We start from the raw sequence: 17,671 nt of genomic DNA on the forward strand, positions 1-17,671 counted from the left end.
ACCCAGAGGATGTTGTCGGGTGATCAAAGGCCGGCTGCCCTGGTCCAGGCCTCCTCCAGCAGGATGGGTCAGAGGTGTCCCTCGGACGGAAGTCGAGCTGCTTCAGTTCCACAAACGTGCCCCGGACCGACGCCCCTCTGCTCCCACACGGCTGACCTTGGCTTCCTCAGGCTTGTGTTTGGCACTGCTTTTGATTCCGTTTCAGAGCAGCTGCAGAGAGTCCCTGTGTAGACTCCTTACCCTCCGTGACACGGCCCCCCCTTCCTCTCTGCCCCTTCTTTTTCGGAGGGCGGGGGGGGGGGGGAGCATGGAAAGTGTCCCTTCGGAACTAAGAGTCAAACTAGCCCTCCCCGGAGCACCGCCGTAAAAGACTGGGATGAATCAAAGCATGCCTCACATTTTCAAAGAAAATGCCTCTTCAAATCAGATTTTGATGACTTTAATTTTCCCCTTTGAGCCTCCAGTGGAATCATAATTCCCTTTATGCGGAAGAAAGTGCATTGACTCCATTAACCAAACACTGCAGAGCGGCTGAGTGGAGAGCGGGGGACGGCTTGGCAATCAGATGCTTATGTAAAGGCTCTTGTTTTCTAGTAGCTGCTTCTAACATGCGTGACTCTGCGCCAACGAGGAAGACGGGCTCCGTCTATAAAGCTCGTTAGGAGCTTATCAGGAAGCATCCTGCTCCATTAGTCCTCAAAGCACTAGGCTTTTTGTTGTCGTCTCTCATCAGCCTAGTGGGCTGCTCTGCTCGGTGTGGCATGCTGCTCGATGAAATCAAATCAAATTAAAACAAACAAATAAAAATGGAGCTGATGAGCACCAGCCTCACAGGTTACCCTGTGATTTCTATATAATCTAATTATCACATCAGCTAGCTTCTCTTACTCTTCTCTTTCAATCCTCTGTGAAGGATGAGGAAACTTGGGTGCCTCTAACACTAGTTTAAATAACTTGGACGTCAACTGGATGGCACCCAAAATTATGAAGGGAAACAGTCTCTGTCACCGTCTTGCATTTTGATAAAAAGAGGTTTTCTACAAAAATACTCTACTGTTTTTTGTTTTTATTTATTTTTTAAATTTTTTGAGCCCAGTTGGCATACAATGTATTTTTATTGATTTATTTTTGTCTTTTTTGAATGGATGGGTAATTGATATGTAGCATATTTGTTTCAGGTGTACAACACAGTGGTTCAACATGTGTATATCTTATGAGATGATCACAAAAATAAATGGTTTAAATAAGCCAGATATCACTGGATTATTCCTTAGAGTCTGGAAGACGCTTTCTCCTCTAGATATGCAAGGTGAAAAGAAATTCCTTTCCCCCCTGTTTTTCGCATTGTTCTCACCAGGCATGGGGGCTTGGTTGCAAACCTCTAGGGGAAGGAGGTCTCTAACTTTGCATATTCCAAAGCCTTGCTTAGCCATGATAAATTGCCCTAAATCGCACGGCGTTGTTTGGTTCAAAGTATTGTTTTCACTGCTATTGCTTGTGACCATGTCTTTAAAGGCAAAAAAAAAAAAAAAAAAAAAAAAAAAAAGTGCAGGGGGTTGGGTATAATTATACAGATAACCCAGGCCAACATCCAGCCCTATGCTCCTCAAGAGTCCCCCAAGGAAAATTACTGGGGCATTGAATAAATTGCCTGAGTTCTTCACTTCATTTTACAAGCACAGAAGTGGCCTTCCCGGGCACAACCTCTCTTAAAGAAAGCTTGGCCATGGACATAAACATCTTCCCTCCATCTTTCCCTTCCTTGACTTGTCTACCAAGCACGGCACACGAAGCAGAGCAGAAAGACCTTGAGCTTTGGGGTCTCGCTTTCGGACCTAAACTTGCACCTTGTCTCCATAACTGAACTAGCTATGAGACTGAGTACATTACTTAGCTAATAGGAGCCTTGCTTCCGGGTTCCTAAAATGAGCCAAATGTAACTTCAAATCCATGTTGTAGGGGTTAAATGAGACAGCATTGTTAATGAACAGTTTGGGAGAGTGTGCATGCAATAATCATTATTTTGGTTTAATTTAGATTGGATCCTTAGAGCAGTATGAAGAAATGCAAGATCCTATAAAGATCCTTACTCTTATAACCCCACCCCCCCAACTAAAACCAAAACAGAAAAACAAACAAACTAACTAAAATCACACAAGTGTGTCTGAGATGCTTCGATACGATTAGAGGAAGTCTTCCCAGTTCACTCAGACACACTGTCTGCTTCTTGCCTTGCATCAACAAATTCAACAAAGTCCTCCATCCCCGTGCTTTTCTCTATGTCCTTGGGATACACGGGAGCGTGGATTACCAGGCTGGCTGTTCCATCGGCGGTTCACTTAGCCATTATTAAAACAAATTCCCAATCCAATAAAGCCGCTCCCTTTTGTAAACGTAAATTATATTTCACAAGCCTGGGAACGGGCAAGATTGCCAAATGTGAAGCAAGAAGCCTTGATGACTTCAGTACGTTCTCAGCCCTTGATTACAATTTGATTTCCTTTGGCATCAAAAGACAAACTATTTTAGTGAACAATGTTCTTCCTTTAGCAAGAGTGAGATCTAGTTACTTGGCAAAGGACTTGCTCGTTTGCCAGACATGTCCCCCTTCTCAGCAAAAGCCAAAGCACTGAATTTGATTTCAGAACAGCACAAGCGGTGGAGAACCACAGGACATCTGTGACTCCTTGACATGGGCATGTCAGAGGGCTGGCTCGTTCATGACCAGTGTCAGCATGGCTTCCCAGAGGCATCCTTGCCGTGAGGTCCCTCCTGGGACTGAATGCTATGCCTTTCGCCGGTGCCTAGGCTGGGCACTTTTGTTATGTTTTAAAATATTATGCTCTGCTCTAAATGATTTTTCTTTCCCTGATGTTTCTCAGAGTTATTTGGAGTCGAAAGCCAACTGTGTCTGTGATCTCCTAGAGAACCACCCAGAGTCCACCTCACTTCACACCCTGGCAAGTCGTTCTCCCAAGAACTTTCACCTTCTCGTGACAGTGTGAACGTCTTTCCTGGGAGTTCCTGCTAGGTTTCAGTCTGTGCGTGGAATCATGCTTGATTACCTGGGGAGTATTGTTAACAGTATGGCTAGCCTCGTGTTAGCAAGTTGGCTTGCCTCCCATTCTACCAGGAAGGATTTCCCTTGTGTGTGTGTTTGTTTGTGTGTGCATGAGGGAGACCCAGAAGCGTTTCTGCTCTCGTACTGGGCACAGAGAGAAGTATGAGGATGTAGACACCCGGGGTCCCCTTGCATTTGTCACACTGGAGGAGAACACTGACCCCATAGCCTGTCCCCAGTACTTTCCACTTTGGACCAGTACTATTCCAAAGGAGAAAGCCACAGGTAGCCACATGGGATTGTGAATCAGCCTGCTCTGTTCACAAGACAGTATGTCAGCCCATCAGCACACCTCTCTGGGATCCATAACGCCTCTCACCTAGAAGACTATTTGCAGGCTCTGGAAACTGATCCAGCCTTAGGCTGGCTATGTAGGGCTCTCCCAACCAGCTTGTGCTAGAGGACTTTCCCATGCCTTAGAGCTCTTCAGTTCTGTCCTGAAAACATATCTGTTCCCTGTCCTATTCTCACAGAAGGACATTCTTTGCTGGTTGGTGGTCTAATCTGATATGTATGTCGAGCCCAAGGTACTAGCAGATCCTCATATATTAACGCCCCCCACCCCCGCCAATCTGCTGTGTGTTGTATTTGCATCTTAATGGAAAGACATTACAGACAATGAATTTAGTCCTACAATCATTGGCTTAATTTGGTTGGAGTTTCAGGCATCAAGACAGAACCTCAGAGGGAAAGACACATTTTGAGGCAAATAGGACTTTGACATTATTTAATTAGATCATATAGGCATATGTCAAAGTTAATTTAATTATTTGCTAACTAACCATAGCACAGAAATAAAACGATCTGAGTCCAGTGTGTGAAACACCAGAATTATCCATATTTGGGCATCCGGATGGGAAAATCAGGCCGTCACTTTTTTTCATACTTGAAATTTCTGTGACGTTGGGGTGCCTGGGTGGTTCGGTCACTTAAGCATCTGCCTTCAGCTCAGGTCATGATCCTGGGGTTCTGGGATCAAGCCCTGCATTGGGATCCCTACTCAGTGGGGAGTCTGCTTGTCCCTCTCTCTCTGTCCCTCCCCTGCCCTGTGTGTGTCCACGTGCACACACACACATGCTCCCTCTCTCTCAAATAAATAAATAAAATGTTTAAAAAAACCCTTCTGTGATCAATTTCACCACTAACAATACAATAACAATCTACTTTGCCTGAATGGATTTTATAATGCTTTTTTCCTTTCTTTTTTTCTTTTTTTTTTAATTTTGTTTTGTTTTGTTTTGTTTTGTTTTAACAGAAGAAGGTCCATTTCATTCAAGAGGTACCATAGATTTGACAGGGAGAAGGAGGAGGGATCTAGTAACACTTGAATGTCTTTGTCCTCATTCTGACACAGCTGAGCAGGTCACTCAACAGCATTTTTAAACATCTCTTAGGTTGGGGTAATTCGACAATGACCTGACCACAGGTTGTTTCTAATCAAGCAAAAAAAATTAAGCATACGTATGTGGCAGGCAAAATATGTTCTGATAAATCAAGAAGATAGAATTTCTGAGAAATGTAGGAATGACTTAGTCATCTGGAAAGTTAGCAAAGGTGTCTATAAAATTATATTCTTTTCCAGCAGTTCTGTACATACATTGTAGAAAATTTGGAAAATACAGAGTGGTTCACGGAACAACATGTGAAACAGTAGAAAATCCTGCCCTTAGGAACATGATGAATTCATTCCAGGCAAATAGCAAATGTACTGGGTACTTACATATATGTGTGGGAGGGCATCACGTTTTAGAGAACTGATCCATTACATAGGATGCCATCATGCTTCTTTTCACTTATCATTAAATTATAAACATTTCCCCCCCTACGGTATAACTTTTTCAGAAACACCTGTCTCATACTTTTGCCCACACTGCCTGTTAGCATTACCTAAGCAGATGATGGGAGAAAATCAAGAACAAACCGCATATCAGGTTGGAAAACACCCGCTGTAGTTAAAACCATCCTTATTTAAGAAAGAAATATACTCAAAAACACACACAAACAATATTAAAATAGAAAGCTAGGGGAACTCGAATGGAGTCTACAAAAAAATACCCAGGCAGATAAGATATTGGAATATCACCTAAAACTCAGGAGAAATAGCATCTTTGAATACTATTAAACAGAACCCATAAGAAAGTCTTCCAAGTTTTTAAAATTCTAACAATCACATTGTTTACAGTTGTTGCTTCTGAACTTCTTTAGGAAAAGATTCTTATTTTTCATATAAGGGATTCCATGATAGAAAATTTGATGAAGGGCAGGCTTGGTGCTGGCCAACCACAGGTGGTCAAGAAAAAGTCAGGCTTGGTTTCCGATCAGTAGCTATAATCGTGCGCTCAGTCCGGCACTGTTATTACCGGGAGATTAGAAATTTCCCGCCCTCCTGACTCCTTCCCACCTGGACCTTTCCTAAGCAGTATGCATTTCTGGGGAATGTCCAGATTGAGGATTTCAACCATAATATTTGGAAATGTCCTCCTAAGAGTCCCTCCCAATCTAAAACAAAAAGCAGGAGGATAAGGGAGTAGAAGTCTCCCTGTTGACAAAGTACAAACAGATTGGGATTCGCTTCCTGGTCCTCCCTCAGCTGTCACTGAATGGGCTACAATGTGAATGAATTAATAAAAGCCAAGGTTGTATTATGCCCTTGCTTAACCTGTATCCCATGCAATTGATGATTATTATCTTTGTTGGATTCATAGGCGACCAAGCCTTGTTGGCACAGGTGGGCTGCTTGATCCCAGGGGTCTCCTTCGCAAGCCTGAGCTCTTCTCATGGCAAAAGTCATTTTAGGGCAATTCTCTGAGTTTTACCATTTCATTTCCCTACTGTTTGGGCAGATTAGATTTCAAAACAAATCAAAAACTTGCATAAAGGAAAGTCCCCAAAAGAAATACAATACATTACCTTTGTGTGGTGATCTCTAGAGGGTGGAACAGAGTGATGTATTTTTTATTATTTTATGTATTTGCAACATGGCTATTAATGAACTCATAATGGAAAAAAAAACAATGAGTTTATTGGTTAAAAAAAGGAAGTATAGGTTGGTTAACTTTGTTTCTCGGTCACGCACACATACAGAGCGCACGCGGGAAGAAATGCACATACATGCTAAGGATTTACAGTTCATTTCTTTCCTCTATATTTTAAAAATTTCTTAGACTTTCTGTAATGACCAAAGGATAGTTTTATAAGCTAAGACTATGATAAATACCATTTCTCAATGAAAACAAAACAAAACAACTGCCCATTGTTTTCTCCCACATCCTATCTAGGATACAGCAGAATTGAAAACAATTGAACCAGACAATATCTCCTGCCAGCATTTATAGGATTTCTGTAACCCACAAGTAGGTCTACAGTGCATTAAATAAACAGAGTCATCAGTTTTAGGAACTTTCTACATGCCAGGCGCCGTTGGTCTATACATGACCCTACAGTGTACATGATGCCTTTAAATAATGCAGCAGTCCTAATATGTACACTCAGTTATGTACTTCCAGGTCACAGACGAGGAAACTGAGGCCTTGAGCTGAGGTGTCAACAGCAAGTTTGTAGAGGCTGCTGAGCCCAGGCAGTCTGTCCACAGACCTTGCCCAAACCATAAAGTGACCTTTCCTTAGAGAGCACAATGTCAGCACAGAGCTGACGAGGGCTCCTGGGATCCACCAAAGAGACCTGCTCACAAGCCAGTGCACATTCCTCCCTGGCAACTGCTGGCCCAAAGTGGGTGCCCCGGTGTCCACATGAAACACGAGGCCGTTTGCAAAATCAGGGTTCTTCCACAAATGAGAAGAAGGCTCTGGGTGCAAAGGAAACACAGAGTTCCAGCACGTCGTACACTAGCTTGTGCTCATCCATTATTCCCTTCCGGGGTAGAAACAACAAGAAGAAAAAGTATATACCTGCCCTGTGTGTGTGTGTGTGTGTGTGTGTGTGTGTAATTTGTTTTCTTTTAATTAAAGAACCAAAATTTGACTTAGGGAGGGAATCACTGGTTGAATCACTAGCATCACTTCCTTGAACATCTTGATAACGATTTAGAAAAGGAAAGGGAAACAACAGTCTCACAATGTTCTTTTCCATGGGGGAGAAATATGTTGAGTACAAAAGACCTCCTCACCTTGAATGTGAGAACCTTTCATTTTCTGACGAATCTTCTGTGCTGAAGAGAATTCATAATCTTAACCAGTTATTAATGAATTGAATAGGAAAGATGCATGAGGACGCCAACCTCGGGCACGAGCAACAAAACAAATGCCCTCATGTGCTTCCCTCCAGCCAGGAGTTGCCTCTCCTGGACTTGCTTGGAGCGGGGATGGTAGCTTGCTCACTCAGTTGTCTGTCCATCCATCCATCCATCCATCCATTCATTCATTCATTCAACAAAGACAAGTGACCGCACTCTAAGATGTCCGGTATCCCCTGGAATACATTGGAGAACTAGCTGAAGCTTCAGTCCGCCGGGAGTTTATGTTCTAGTGGCTGAGGCCAGCAAGAAACGCACAAAAGAAATGTGAGATAAATGCAGGTACGAGTTATGCTATGACACCAAATGAGGCAAGTTAAGAAGGGGAAGATGACAGATTTGAGGAAATGCGTTCTGGCAAGTTCATGGGAGAAGAGGTCCCGGATGTGAGAGCTCAGTTCAATGCTCCGAGGCAGAACTGGCTCATGGGGTCACAGGGAATGAGGAGGTAATGACCCACACGATTCCAGCCCAGAGGGTAAGTCTCAGACTGGGGTGGGGCTGGGGACGTCTGTTGTACCCGGATGCCTGGAGACGCTTTCAATTGTCCTTAGTGCCATGACATAGCTTTGGCTCACTCAGGGCAGCACAACCTCTTCATTTCCACTTCGTCTCCTAAAAACGGTGGCAGCAAACTGTGCGGTGACCGTGAGCAGGAGCAGGAAGAATAAAAGTCACAAGCTGAAGGACGGGAAGAAAAGATGCAGCCACAAGGGCTAGGAGGGAGTCAGGAGTCCGGAGGTGACGAGGAACAGCGAGCTGGGCTCCTGTGGAGGGCAGGCACCCCCCCAGCGAGGACAGCACTGAGGTGTCCTGGCAGCACCGTGTGGGGCACTGCACAGAGTGGAAGGAGAGAGAAGTAGAGAAAGTCAAAGGGTACAATTTCGAGTCTTCCTTACACAGTTTGCCCGATACTTTTCAAGCGAAACGTGTTCATTTCTGCTACCAAGATGTCTGGGATTTGGTGGGGTAAAGTTTGGGGGGCGTGAGAAAGCCATTCATATTTTGGGCAAAATTATAGAAGATTCATGCAAAAGAGCATGTGTTTGCACATGACCTCCCTTCACCTTCCCTGCAGTAAACCATTTCAGACGACCCAGGTGTGTGCCCCCCTGCAATCCGCCGGCCCTATTCTTCTTCAGGATTAGAGAGAAGCCAGAAAACACTGGGTGTCTTTTTCTCAGCCCCGGTCTGCTATGCCTTCCCTCCCAACCCGCACCTCCTCCTTCTATGTTCAAGAAGTGGAGGCCTCAGGAGGGAAACCGGCAGAAAAGCCTGCAGGCCGGAGCACTGGCCTCCTCAGCCGCAGGCCGGCAAGTATAGTGAACTCTTGTGCGCGGATTGGCACGGAAACACGCTCCCACGGCTGCGGTCTAGCGCTAATGTATAAAATCTCAGAGATTTTTTTTAATCTGCCTGAAAATTTGGATATTTATGATCATGGCAGTAATAATGGCTCTACTCGTTGTATTTCCCACCAAAAAGCGTGCATCTAATTTGCGACGACATTAAAATGCAGAAGACACTGTGCCCCGCCGAAACGAGACCCCCACTCTCCTCCCTCCCCCTGTAACGGGATAGGTGACTACAGAGCCGACCTCATTCCCGGAGGACATAGTATTAGGTGTGTACGGCTGCAGCTGCCTCGTTTCACAGTTCATTAACAAGACAGTCCGAGAGAAGATTGCACGGTTATTGCTAACTGCACGGACTGTCTACACCGCTGCACAGACACATACATCCCTGCATAAAGAGCACCCAATCTGGGCTCCATCCGAACCAGCCACCCGTCTTACACGCTGATAAATGTCTCTCCACATCACTGGGTAAATTTACATTGTCTAGCGTGAGGGGGAGCGGAGAACCCAGAAATAGAGGAGCCAAAGCTGTAGCTGTTGGGAGCCAGAAAACGGCGGGCAGGATGGGCCTCGGGAGTCCCCACGGTCAGAAGAGGCGGGCCAGGGGCCGTGCAAAGGCCGGAGGCACATCTGGTGCAAGGTTTAATGCCGGCGCTGAATGGTTGGGAAAATACAGTTGATAAGGATCTTAACCGAGGTTTATCGGGCTTCTGTTTGGAATGCAAGGCTTGGGGGGAAGGGTTGGTGGTTTTCCCTTTTTTTTTTTTTTTTTTTTTTTTTTTCCCGGTGTGTTGTGTGTGTGTGTGTGTGTGTGTGTGTGTGTGTGTGTGAAGAAGGGATGCCCGGGACGCGAGGTTAAGCGTGCACCGGGGAGCCGCAGTTCCCCGCCGCGCCCGCCGCGGCTGCCAGGGCTCCCCTGCGCCGCCAGGAATCCCGCCCGAGGCTCCAGGAAGGGCGCTGGTGGGCGTGGCCCCGCGGGCGGCGGCCGCTCCGGCCTCCGCGTTTCTTTTCCCATCAGGGTCTAAATTTGTCTCCATTGTTCCTTTTCATCTTTTTTTTTTTTTTTTTTTTTCTTTTTCCCTCCTCCCTCCTACTAAAAATGGGCCCCGGGCCCGGAGAGGGACAACAATATCTGGACAGAGCGCGCTGCCGGTCGGGGCCGGGGTCATCCGCATTGTCCCCGCTCCGCGCGCCACCGCGACGACCCCCGCGGGAACAAAGAAGTGCGCGCCAGACGCGGGCGCCGCGGTAAACAGGGAACGTGACCCGCGGGGACGCGCCTTCCTGCGGCGCTGGGAACCGGCCGCCCCCACCCCGCCCGCCCGCCCGCCCCGCCAGAAGCCCGAGGCCGGGTCTGGCTCCGGCGCAGGCCTGGGAGCCGCTGCCGACGCCCGGAGCTGCGCGAGCGGAAAGCTAAGGAGCAGTCTCCTTGCGCTGCAGGGGACCCCGCTGGCCTCCGCGTCCGCGCAGCTTACAGTCGACGGGGAGGGACGGACTGAAGAGAGGACAGTCCAGTCCAGTATTTTTCGTTTATGTGCGGTGTTAGACGTACTAAAGCGATGGCACTCAAGTCAGTGACCCAGATGGTACATTTTAATGCCCCAGATCGCTTCTGGGTCGGCCGACGCGCAGTGCCCTCCGGCTGGTTGTGGCTCAGCGGCGGGCTCGGGCGCTCGCGTCCCATCGCTCAGCACCTTCGCCAATAGGAGCACCTCTGATTTTAAGAACCCCGGATTTTAAAAGTGATTTTAAAAAATATCAAACAAACAAAACAACAACAAAAACCAACAAAACAAAAAACAGCAGAGCCACCGAAGTTAACAAGGGTGCCCTGGTTCTTTCTCTAGAGATCCAGAGTCAGAAAATGGACCCACCCTAGAAGCCTTTGTTGGGTGGATTTTATGAGACAGAAAGAATGCAAATATCCACACCCTTGCTCAACCGGACCATATGTCTCCATAGCGTCTTGGGACATAAAGACAGGACAACAGGACTGGGGTGGACGCAGACATACCAGGCCAGGCTCGCCGTGTCCCCATGGCGCCACAGCTGAGCACATCCCAGCCCCCTCTTCCCGTGTTTGCTGATGCTATCACTCCTGAGAGCAAGTTATGCGTGGCAAGCCGCTCCCAAGGAGCTAGTGGAAGGTTGGTAAGTGGAGAACAGCGCTGTGTACCCTCTTCCCCAAAGTGAAAATTGTACAACTTTGACTGTTGTTTTCGCAACCATTCAACTTGCATTGAACTTACCGTGCAATGTTATTTCTGAATGCGCAACAATGAGGTCGGCATCCAACACATGGGGGATTTGAAGAAAGGAACGCGTGTGCAGAAGGTGATGATAAGTGAGAGGCTAAAAGCTACCAAGATGTGCTTTTTCATAATGTTATTATGGCTCATTTCAAAATCCTGTAATCAAGTTTCCAATCTTCGTATCATTAATCACCTTTCCCAGATACCGCGGAAGTAAAATACTTTACAATAATGGCTCTGGGTCGTTTTGCATCCACTCATCTCATGTGCCTGGGATAATATTATTTCCCTTTGATTTTTGCAGAGGTATGTGGGAGCTGTCATCGTTAGGCATTTGGAAAGCAATTTGCAGCCCCTTGACAGTTGGTCTGTCTTTGAGCTCTGGAGGGGTGCACAGAGCAACACTGATCCATGAGGCCCAAGGCAAGCACAGGACATGCTTCCAAAATACATCAAAGTACACATTAAGGCCATTTTATGTAGGTGTTGAAAGTCAAGAGATAATGTCAAAAAACAAATTTTACTGGTATCCTAAAATCAGAAATAAGTGGTTTAGTGGAATTCAGGTTTGGGGAAATCGTACATCAGCCCCCAGAGGGCTCAGATAGAGTTGTTTCTTCCTTCTTCCACCAAATTCATCCCAGGACTCAGTGCTGGAGATTTAAGAGGCAAGGACAAATAGAAAAGTCAACCCCCAAACACTAGGATTTAATATACACTAAAATGCACCTGATCTCAGGGTAAGAAGAGACTTTCTTACAATAAAACCGTGAGAGAAACAATCAAAGAAAAAAAAACAGTTTTTACTTTATCTGATGCTTGCAGCATACTAGAAACTGCTGTATGCTTCACAAATACCGACTGACCTAATCTCCCTAACCAATGTATGAGATATATTCTAAATGAACCCCGCTTTGCAGCAGAGAAAACAGGGACCATGAGAGAGGACACAACTTGCACAAGATGCCATCGTGTGTGAAGCACAGGGAGGAATCTGACCCAGGTCATTTGATGGCTGACCATATACTGCAGGCTCCGTAGAATGCATGCCTGGACTTTATTTAAAAAAATGTAAATATCTGTAAAAAATATTTTAATGTAAACAAAAAAAAAAATAAGAGAGCCACTTGATACCCAGAGGGTCTAGAGCCGTGGACCTCTACTCTGGGAGCAGAACCACCAGGGAAGTTTAAAAGATGCCAAAGCTAGTAACCCAACCCAGGCCAATTAAAGTAGAATCACTGGGGAGGAGTCTGGCCGTTGGTGCATTTATCAAAGCACCGCAGACGATTCTAATGTGCAGCCAAGGCTGAGGATGACTGAGAGATAAGGGGGATTTATATCATCATTTTAACTTAAAAAAATAAAGAAGAACAATGAACATCAATAGATGAATCACAGAAAAATTTCAAGTGGATGATGGCAAGTGATTACTCTCATCACTGGTAAGCAGAGATACATAGCTTCAAACAATGGGACATCATTTCATTCCTATCAAATTAACAAAAGGTTTTTAAAAATTTTTTGACAATGATAATGGTGATGATGGTATCCTTTTTTAGCAAAAGAATCATATTAGGTCTATAATTTGGTACATGCTTCCTAGAAGTATGTAATGAATATGGATTAAAGCACTAAAATTGATCCCACTTCTCAGAATCTATCTTAAGAAAATAGAGATGGGCACATTCAGTCATGACACCGTGTCTGTAACATTGTTTACTGTGGCAAAAATGGAAACATTGTTCATGGCAAACATCAGGAAAAGATAAATACATTAGTGGTACATTGGTAAGGTGAACTATAGCACTGAGGCCTTTCAATGTATAGGAGATATGCCTATAAAAGGATATTATGTGGGGGAAAAAAGAGATATAAAACTAGACAGTATAGATTTTCCATGCTGTATGTGCGTAAGTTACTAGAAAGCAATAAGAGAAACACACACCATAGTTATCCCCGGGTTAACATTGTTTCTTATAATCCCTGTAAATTACAATGGGTGACCACCCATGTGGGAAGGCAGCAAAGTCATTCAGACACTATCTGATCATTCTGCTGAGAGTCTATGCCGTTCTGAGATCCGTGGAGTGCTGCTCCCAAATCTAAGGACCTGACTTATATAAGAGGCAGACATGCAGAGCCAGTGGTCACCATGCCAGGACTCTGGGCTAAACACTCTTCGGCTGTCCGTTAAGCTTACAGGCCACTTGCAGCCACCTGTTTACTGGTGTCATGTTATACTAAAGGACAAGCAAATCCATGCAGGTATTTTCAGAAGTCTAGAAGCAGAATCTGTGTTATTAGACCCCATTAAACAACTTTTAACATTTTAATGCAAGCTATAAATGTAAGCCAATTACCATATATGAATCAACGTTGCATTTCCAAGCTGCGGATTAATTCCATTCATAGGTGAAAGTGTGAAAATTCTGAGTTTTCATCATACATGAAACCTTTGGGGGCATGTTGCCCATCTAGAAGACTCCTGCGTGTGGGGATCAGCTCATTCTCATAAACTCTGCACACTGACTGTTTCAGTGTCCCCCTGTGCCAACTTCCAGAAGAGCTCAGCTGTAAACAAGCAAAGAGAAGGAGAATTTTTCTGAGTTTAAAAGACATAAGGAAATACTGTGTAGGTGTGTCTGTGTATATATATATATACGTTATATATGTGTATAATTCTCATATTTTTTGCTGAAATCCATCATTTAAAGACACTTCCTTCCTGAAGTGCCATTTCCTCCCTGAACTTGTTCGGTCAGTAATAATGTCCCATCAGGATTAACTAGACACCACCACGCAATTCAGGAGATGGGATCTAGATCAAATGACTTTCACAGCAAGAACCAAACCATCCTCTCTTCAGCAAGAAGATAGACCAAAGGAAGCTCAGAGCAAGAGTTAGACTGAGATTCTGTCTCTCATGTTTCTCCCATGCTAACAAGCGTCACAATGAGAGGCAGCTAACAGCCATCATGATTAAGAGCCCGGGGGCAGCAAGCGCCAGGACCATCCCGCGCCCTGATAGTAACACACCTGTGGTCTGATGACCTTGGCCGAACTGGGGTTCATCGGTACAGCTTGCTGTGAGGACACTGGAAGCTTTGTCGATCCTGGCTGTGTCCTGGCCCCTGCTCCCCTGCATGTTGTTCGGTGCCCACAAAGCTGAAAGGACCTGCGAGTCAATGTAGAAATGTCTTGGTGGGCAGGAGATCTGAGGATGTAAGAGAAACAAAGTCGCCCATCCTCACTGGAGGTCGTTGCTTTTCCTACTTCAGGAAATGAGCAAAAAGGAGGCTGAGCCCATCTCCCCCGAGCAGTGGGGTAATGGGTTGCGGACGTGTTGTGCTACAGGGAAACACACAATGCTGCCCAGCTGTGGGAGGCCCAGAATGTCAGCCGAGGAGAAGCATGGCAGAGTGCAATCCGGAGGCTGGCTCTTGGCTTCAAGACGGGATGTGTGTGACTTGTAAGTGGCCTTCAGAGTTGGGCGTAAATCGGTGTGAACACGCCTTACGGGATCAAATCCCCACCTTGTCAAGTAACCTGTGATGCACCGGTGGGCTTCTCTGTGCTCGGAAATGAGAGCTGAGTTCGGGAAGAGGCCAGAGGAAGAGAAAACCACGTCCCACCCTCGGGGAGCCTTGTTCCCTTCAGGCTCAAAGGAAAAGCCGTGCTCCCCTTCGCCACCTCAGGACTGACCGCACGCCCAGCGCACTCCACACATCCCAGCCCAGCCGGGCTTGCTCCCTCTCGGCCTCTGCCTTTGTGAGCATCCAGCCTCTCCGTCTCTACCCCATCTGGGTCCCCTGTGGAATCAGGGCGCGTCCTCAAGCTGCTTCCTTTACAGTTAAAATCTTTCCTTCAAACTCACCACCGTTCTTTCTCCCACCCTGCCACTCCTCTCCTTCCCAGCCAAGCCTCCCCAAAAATACTTGACCCCTGCCTCGGCTCTCGCATTCTGCCTGCGAACCTCAATTCATCTTCTGTCCCCACCAATCCGCCACATCCGTTCTCGCAAGGCAGCTTGCTGGCTGTCACCTGAATGGACTCTACTGTCTGCACTCAGCACCGTACTTAGTAAGGAGATGGCTCATGTCCTGAGTGCAGGCTGTCCTCTCTAGCCTCGAGGCCACGAGAGCTACCTAACTGGGTCACTTGGCTAATTTCATACTTTCGTAATCCGTCCCCCTGGCTTCTGCTGAACCATCTTCCCAAACCCCAACCCGGTCATCAAAGTCTTTCAGTGAGCTCTCACCGTCAGAGATAACATAAAATGTTGTGGGTGCACATCTGGGCTCCTGGCTGGCTCGGTCAGATGAACTTCTGTCCAACTCATGGTTTCCATCCAGGTCAGGACCTGGGGGTCCTGGGATCAAGGCCCATGTGAGGCTCTACGCTCAGTACAGTCTGTGGGGGATTCTCTTTCTCCCTCTCCCCTTCCCCACCCCACCCCCAAATAAATAAATGCAATAAAATATTATTGGTGGTGCACATCCACTCAGTGCAGTGAGGGCTGCATTGTGCTAGCTATTTTTTTTTTTAAGAAGATGTGGCTTTTTTTTGTTTTTGTTTTTGGAGAGAGAGAGAGAGAAAGGGAGCAAGCAAAGCAGGATGAGGTGATGGGGGTGGGGGGTGGGGGAGCAGGCTTCCTACTGAGTGAGAAGCCAGACACCGGGCTCAATCCCAGCTTTCTGAGATCATGACCTGAGCTGAAGACAGACACTTAACCGGCTGAGCCACCCAGGGGCCCCTGTGTTGTGACAGGTGTTGTGTGGGAGCCTGGGCACAAAGAGATAAACAGACATAACCTTTGCCCTGTGGAGCTCATAGTCAGAGACAAGGGAACAGCAAGTAAAGTGATGCACGGTCCGGTTTCCCACTGCCGTGAGGGTTACCAAGGGAACGAATCCTATTACAGAAACTAAAAAGATGGGGGAAATATCTTGGATAGAGAGGTGTGGAAAATTCTCTCTGAAAAGGTAGCATTAAGGCAAAGCAGAGTTAAGATCAATTGCAGATTCAGGGATCCCATGATCCAGGAGCATCTAAGGCCCAGGTTCAGGACAGCGCTGGTCATGCCTAAGGAAGGCCAAGAGGGTTGGGGTGCCTGGGTAGCTCGGTTGGTTAAACATCCAATTTTCGGCTCAAGTCATGATCTCAGGGTGTGAGATGGAGCCCTGAGATGGGCTCCGTGCTGAGCATGGATTCTGCTTGGGATTCTCTCTCCTTCTCCTTCTGCCCCTCCCCCACTGCTCCCTGTCTCAAAATTTTTTTAAAAACAAAAAGTAAAGAGAAGATCAGGAAGGTCAAGCTGACTGGACAGAAAGAAGAAAAGAGGCAAGAAAGAAAGCTGGTAAAATAGGCAGGGGCAAAGCCTATGCTAGATCAGGGAATTTGGATTTCATTATAAGTGAGATGGAAAGCTTTTGAAGCATACTAAGCAAGGGAGACACAGTCTAATTTTGCTTCTGAAACAAAATTCTGGCTGCATAGTGACAAATGAAATGTGGAGCGGAGAGGAAGTTCACTAAAAATTATTGCGATTGTCCAGGCCAGGGACAATGGCCTGAACTCTGAAGGTGGCGGCAGACGTGTAAGGAAACATGCAGATGCAGGGGGTTGGGGCTGACGGTCCGAGCCCAAGGGAGAGGGAACGCCAGAGTTGCTCAGCCTAGCGGCCCGGAGGGTGGGGTGTCATCACGCAGATGGGGAAGATGGAGATGAACAGATTTGGAGGAGAATGAGGAGTTCAGCCTCAGCTATGTTAACTTCGAGATGTGTAGTTAGAGACGTGCTGTAGATAATTAGAAGTATGAGTCAGAGGAACTCTCTGGCTGGATATGTAAGTCATCTATACAGGAACTGTATTTATAGCCACGGGGATGGATGAAATCATCCAGCAAGAGGAAGAAAGTGAGAAGAGTGTGCAGAACAGAGAAACTCCCAATATTCAAGGTGCCGCAGAGGAAGGGGAACCCAAAAAAGGAGAAAAGAAGGTGACAACGAGAGAAGAAAATAGGAGAAGGGGGCACAGGAGAGGCCAAATGAAGAAAATGTTTCAAGAAATATATCTCTAAGACGAGGGTTGAAAAATAATCATTGAGATGGGAAGAGAGGTGACGGGTAAAAGACCTCTGGAAGCGCACAGCTGAGGGAGCAGGTGATTCAGGGGGGCAGAGCCACAGCCGGCGACTTACATGGGAAACATAGAGACTTCACAATTAATCAAAGACATAAACACCGATGAGAAGCATTTTTGCCAAAACACGAATAAATCGGTGTTTTAAGTTATAATACTAAGACAGATACCATCTGATATAACTCGTATGTGGAATTTAAGAAACAAAGAACAAGATGGGGCACCTGGGTGGCTCAGAGGGTTAAAGCCTCTGCCTTCGGCTCGGGTCATGATCCCAGGGTCCTGGGATCGAGCCCCGCGTCGGGCTCTCCGCTCAGCGGGGAGCCTGCTTCCTCCTCTCTCTCTGCTTACTTGTAATCTCTGTCTGTCAAATAAATAAATAAAAATCTTTAAAAAAAAAAAAAAAAAGAAAGAAAGAAACAAAGAACAAGAATAGACTAACAGAGGCATCTGGGTGGCTCAGTCGGTTAAGCCTCTGCCTTCAGCTCAGGCCACGATCCCGGGGAACCTGAATAGGGCTTCCCGCTCGGCGGGAGTCTGCTT

General features: G+C 46.4%; 1 long non-coding RNA gene across 1 annotated transcript; it reads right to left on the reverse strand.

The window, feature by feature from the left end:
- Positions 1–12,684: 12,684 nt before the first annotated feature.
- LOC131813962 (uncharacterized) lies at positions 12,685–14,911 on the reverse strand. The gene is made up of 2 exons (XR_009347061.1): positions 14,023–14,911; positions 12,685–13,557 (listed from the first exon to the last, which is right to left on the reverse strand). It is a non-coding gene; the product is annotated as an uncharacterized LOC131813962 (long non-coding RNA).
- Between the last annotated feature and the right edge of the window lie 2,760 nt (positions 14,912–17,671).

Source organism: Mustela lutreola, chromosome 13 (assembly GCF_030435805.1).
Source record: "Mustela lutreola isolate mMusLut2 chromosome 13, mMusLut2.pri, whole genome shotgun sequence".
NCBI classification, from domain to species: domain Eukaryota; kingdom Metazoa; phylum Chordata; class Mammalia; order Carnivora; family Mustelidae; genus Mustela; species Mustela lutreola.